Source organism: Capsicum annuum, chromosome 7, assembly GCF_002878395.1.
Source record: "Capsicum annuum cultivar UCD-10X-F1 chromosome 7, UCD10Xv1.1, whole genome shotgun sequence".
Lineage (NCBI taxonomy): Eukaryota > Viridiplantae > Streptophyta > Magnoliopsida > Solanales > Solanaceae > Capsicum > Capsicum annuum.
Genome location: NC_061117.1, coordinates 101175707 through 101181354, shown reverse-complemented (window position 1 = coordinate 101181354; position 5648 = coordinate 101175707). Strand labels below are relative to the sequence as shown.

Here is a 5648-nt window from a genome sequence, read left to right as displayed (position 1 = left end):
ATATTTAAGTACTCCCCCCTACCATTTGTAGGGGGTGCGGATATAGGCGGATAACTAATTTATGAAATAGATTTCGGATAACTAATTTATGAAATAGATTTAGTATATATATAATGAATCTATTTTTCTTTGTGCGTGGATATTTCTTAAATTTTGTTTCAATATTTTTTAATGATTTATTCTTTTCGTAAGATATATTCATTAATTTGTTTGGTTTATTATTTTATCCTGTGTTAATTGCAGAGTTACAAATTTCTGTATAATAATTTATCTTAACTGTACTGTAATGTATATCTAATTCTAAATTTTCAATGTTATTTATTATCTTGTGTTGTTTTTCTCGTAGTGAGTTTTTTAAATTATATAAACTATACTGTAATGTATATCTAATTCTAAATTTTCAATGTTATTTATTATCTTGTGTTGTTTTTCTCGTAGTGAGTTTTTTAAATTATATAAACTATCACATGTACTTTTTTCTAAATTTTCTAAGGTTTCTTCTATCCATTGAACAAAGGGTATTGGAGAGTTCGGATAGAGGAAACCCCAAAAAAGCATGGGATTTTACTATTCGAAGAAGTATTCCGGTGCCAAGAAATTTGATAAGAGTCATTAGAGCTCGAATTTCTAGACTAAGAATCCAAGTTTATTTCGGCGGTGGTTGCAAAATTCCAACGAAGCTCGAAGTCTCATTTTGCTACTCCTAAAAAGGTAAACTACTCACCTAATCTTCAATTCCTAGACTTTGCACTTTGTAACAGTGATATTTTTGTCTCGTGTTAAATTTAGACTTGCCTAATTTTATATGAATTCTCTTTAATGTTTTATAATTGCTTAACCTTTTTCTGACCCCATGTGTTGAGCAATCTAATGAAATTCGATGGTTGTTTTGGAGTTTATTGTGAAAATCTGTTTAAGGTAGAGATTTGGGGCTGAATTTAAAATTGTTGTCATATTGAAACTAACTGGAGATAAAATCTGCTGAAGTTTTCCAATTTGTGGTTGATATTTTGACGTTTGGTATGTTTTGGTGTACAAATAGTAGTAAAAGTTAGATGATAGAAGTATCGTTATGACTTTCTTGGAGTTTTATGTGTTTTTGACAATTCAAAGTGTTCATTGATTAGTTGATGTCGTGATTTGAGTACATTTCAAGCCAAGCATTCCCTCATGACTTACTTGAAATGGTCAAGGAAGGGATAAGGCTGTATCTCTTTGTCTCAAGTTTGGGTTAAGAGACGACGAAGAACTTCATAATTTTCTGTCTTCATATCTAACTATCCGTTATCAAATGCCTTCTCACATTATGTTGGTAAATCTGGTTGTTACTTTGTTCCTTCATCAATTATGTTAGTCTTCACATCTTCCCAAATTGTGTCAACATGATAGTTATAAATTTGGACAGAACGTTAGTCTTACTCGTATAAAGTAACACTTGTTTTATATACACACATCCTTTGTACTAATAACATGAATATTTCCCAGACCATCTTCATGTTTTACTTTTCAAAGTGTCTTATTATTGACTTAGTCGAGAACCAGTTATTCACCTATATTATCCTATTTGCATGTTCGAATATGTTGTTGGAATATGATTGTAGATGAGTCAAGTTATTTAATCGACCAGATCTTATGGTGTAGCCTTAATCGGGTAGTGAAAATTCCTTCTCATCTTGTTTTTTTTTTGACATGTTTTTATTCCCAAATTGAAATATGGTTCACTTCAACTAAATCAGAAAATTATAGGATAACTTTTTTTCTCTTGGGTTTTTGATGTCATACTGTTTCGGATTACATTATTTTGCTTTGTTGAAATTCAACATGACATAGTGTCTAGTCCAATCACTGCATGATTCTTTAACTCTTTTCTCGTACTTCCTTATCATCTCAAATAATAGATAAGCCAAGGCCACATGTTCTTTTTGTTAGATTTTCATTTGTCATGACATCAGTGCCATTCCTTTGAATTGAATAGTATTTTATGTGGCTTGTTTAATTATGTCGTGATAGGTTTCTCTCTTTAAAAGTCACCATGAACAATGGCTTCTAATTTTCACAATTTGCACTCCCCTAAAATAAGCATGAATAAGTCATTTAGTAGTATGTTAAAAGTGAAGTTTTCCTTGATATAAATTTGTCCACGGGCATACACTAATCCTAGTTTCGTTTCCTGATACATGTGATACCTGTACGAGTCCAAATGGACTCCTGCCTTTCTCTGCACATTCTAGTGGGTCAAAGAGGCCCAAAAACAACACCGAATCTTGTTTCAAGGCCTCAAATGGATAGAAAAACTAGTCAAAGAAGTTTGTAGCTTGGTTGAAGACTAGTCAAAAACTAGTCTTAAGGATTGAAGCCGTACAGGTTCAAACGGGTTCAAAACTCGCTTTTTCTCAACTTTCACTTTTTATTTATTTATTTTTGTAATTCATACTTGGTTTATGTTCTTGTATTAAACTCTTAAATTTGGTTATATCTAAATAAAGTCCCTTTGAATTGTCATTTTTGTTTTATCTCTGCATTTTCCTTTTCTTGTAATTTATCACATAGTTTATTATCTAAGATCACTAAAAGAACTTTCTTTATGACTGAATCCTTAGAAAATCAAAAAATGGCATTTCATTTCGTTTAATGTGTAAAGTTGGTTTGTTTACGTTAAAAGAATTTTTCTCAACTTGAAAAATTAATGTTTTGCAAAAATTCAAAATACTTCCACTAGTCAAATTTCATAAATTGTTTGAATTGGTGTTTTACCTTAAAAATAAAGTTTTCTATTACCAATAATGATATTTAAAATCACTTTCTCTTTTGTTGAAAATAATCTATTTTTTTCTTTATATGGATACAAGAATTGGAGTTAGTTAACTTTTTCTTTCAAGAGCGGTTTTTTCCTTAATTTAAATAAATAATTTTTCACTAGAATAAAATGAATGTCATATTTTGGAAATAAGTTTCTAGATTTTACAAAATTAGTCACATTTTTCAAAATTAGTAAAATCGGTCAAAATTATCTTTTGGTGAACCGTTTTAACAGATGTGCTTGAATGCCTTAAAAACCTTTTCAAAGAGTTACCTGAATTCTTACCTATTTTCTTTAATTTTAAAAATTTGTTTCCGTTTTCAAGTCTTTAAAATATTTTTAGTTTTTCTTAATATTTTCTCAAAATTAAGTGGCGACTCTGTAATTTCGTAAATAATTTCAAAATTTTCTTTAAAGTTTTGAAATAGTTTAAAAGGTCAAAAATCGATGTTTTTCAAACCCTTCGAAGTGTAAAATGTATAAAATAGATATGGCGACTTCGTTGAGAAACCAAATTTTAGACTGTTTTGATTGATTATTTGACTTTACTTGATTTAATGTGGTGGTTGATATTTCCTTGTGATTATATCTATTATTTGCATTCATGATATATTCTCCCTCATTTGATATATAAATTATTTGGGGTTTCACAGATGTCCCAGTCTCTATTGGTCAATTTCAAATCAAGTATTGAGAATACGATGATTTATTGACATGTTAGGTGTCCGATGGCTGTTCGTATTTCTAAATTCAAGTTGTGCACTTGGGATCCTAATCGAGGCCCACTCTACACGCTTACAATAAAGTGAAACCAAAACCATCTTTTAGGCTTGAGCCTAGGACTACCCAATAGTTGAGGGGGTATTGGGCCCATTAGAAAACCTACCCTGCATATATTGACCACGAGTTCAATTACAGGCGAATGATACTTATGTGTTGAATGAAGTTTATGCCAGTTAATATAAATCCATTATCATTTAGGGCCAGAGAAAATATCACCTTTTTTGCTTTGTGTAGGTGTGGATCGATCAATCCCCTAAGAAGATTCAAGAACAGATGAACGCTCCAAGGATTATGTAGAAATATCGAAGTGCATAAGTCAAGAAAATCCTCAAGAAGCATATAGGATATTCGTTCTCTAATAGATATGAAAGTCGTAATTGTATGTAAAGTTACTTGATCACAAACATATTTCGCATGTGACACGAGGTGGACAAAGAAAAGAAAGTGAAGACCGACGAAAGATTATCTAGATGCTAGTGTTTTCTATTTTATCCCTTGCACGGGACTGTTTTTCTCTCATGTTATTTTCCTTTTTTCTAAAAATTGTATCCCTCATTTACTACTTTGTAGGCATTTATGAGTGTTTTTATTTTTTATCCCTCCGTGGGATTGTTTTCTCGCATTTTATTTTCCTATTTTTCAACAATTGTATCTCTCACTTGCTACTTTGTAGGTATCTATGTCCTTTTGGATATTTATGAAAATAATTTTCGGGGATAATGGATAGATGTTTCAAGGCATAATCTTCCTTCAAACGCGATAGACCAACCCTTGTCTTATAAGGGTCCCCAATTAGGATGCGTGTTTATTTATATGCTCGTGTGATATAACTGTTTTATGTGCTTATACGCGTTATGTTTCTTTGAATTAGAGGTGAATTGATCCAATCTCATTTTTCATAGTGCACCTCTAAGTAAAAATCAACACCTACATATAAAAGTGCGACCAAACATACTCCAAGTTTTCCAAGTATCTCAGAAAAGTCCGCAATTATTCTTAAAATTTCCTAAAAGTTATTCCTACCATTTCAGGAATGTTGACTATGGAATTAAAAGAAGCCATTGTAGGAAGGACCAAAAAAGCAATCGGAGAATTGCTCAAGTCAAGAGGCAATTGGTGGAGTTAGACCAAATAGACAATACACTAAAGGTGGAAAACAAGGAAGTGGCTAAGAAGACTGTTGTGGCCAAAAGAAAGAATACCAATGTCAACCTATTTATTAAACAAGAAGAGTATGTTTTCAAGGCAAAGAATAAGAAATTGGAGGAACAAACCGCCCTAACAAAAGCAAAGATTGCTATGTTCGACCGTATGTTGAGAAAAAGGAAGGAAATACCAAAAAGAGACCCTGATAGAGGGATCAAACAATTGACCATGGAATTTGAAATAGTTGCTGGAATGATTGGAAAGATGATTGGAGAAAATAAAAAGAAAGAACTAGAAGATAAAAACCTCATGAAAGAGGAAACACCCATGACACTCGAAGAACTCATGAGTGAAATAAAAGAATGGGTTGAAGATGCGGATAACAAATTTTTACCTTCAAGGTTCAGGTAAGGAGACGAATCGATCACACTCAAAGAAAGTACAGGGAACTACATGAGAGAATAAAAAATTGTGAAAGTCTTAGATATTTACCAAATATAGCAAGCTATGAGAACTTTATGCCCAATTAAAACTCAAGGGCCTCAATATGGCCCAGAAGATAAACATAAGATCTGTGCATAAGATTTGTTCCAAAAAGGACATATCATAGATAAATGTAGTGTGTTGAAAGCTAAAATATGTGATTTGATCAACAAAGGTAAAATTTCTCACTTGTATTGACCTCACACTATGTTGGAGTGTGATAGGATTGAACTAGGAGTGTCCATTACTAGTGATCCCACAATTAGTTTTTTGTACTTCATAGATTTTAAGGATAGCTATGAGGATATTTACTCCAAGTTGGTCCAAGTGAAGATCCTCCATCCAGCCGAGCGAAGGAAAGGAAAGGGTCTGCCAAATGGAGGAAAGGTGATGACATCTGTCAATATCATAATGGAAGCAAAGGACATACAATTGA

General features: G+C 32.0%; 1 long non-coding RNA gene across 6 annotated transcripts in view; it reads left to right on the top strand.

Moving 5' to 3' along the window:
• The window catches only part of LOC124885599, an 18436-nt gene extending 14133 nt beyond the window's left edge, over positions 1 to 4303 (top strand). For 3 of the 6 annotated variants that reach the window (XR_007042844.1, XR_007042845.1, XR_007042843.1), the window contains one exon: positions 518 to 2502. This is a non-coding gene — a long non-coding RNA (uncharacterized LOC124885599). Of the gene's footprint in view, positions 1 to 493; positions 2503 to 3817 lie in introns of those variants that run through there. The other 3 variants (XR_007042842.1, XR_007042846.1, XR_007042847.1) reach the window with 2 other exon arrangements.
• The last annotated feature ends 1345 nt before the right edge of the window (positions 4304 to 5648 follow it).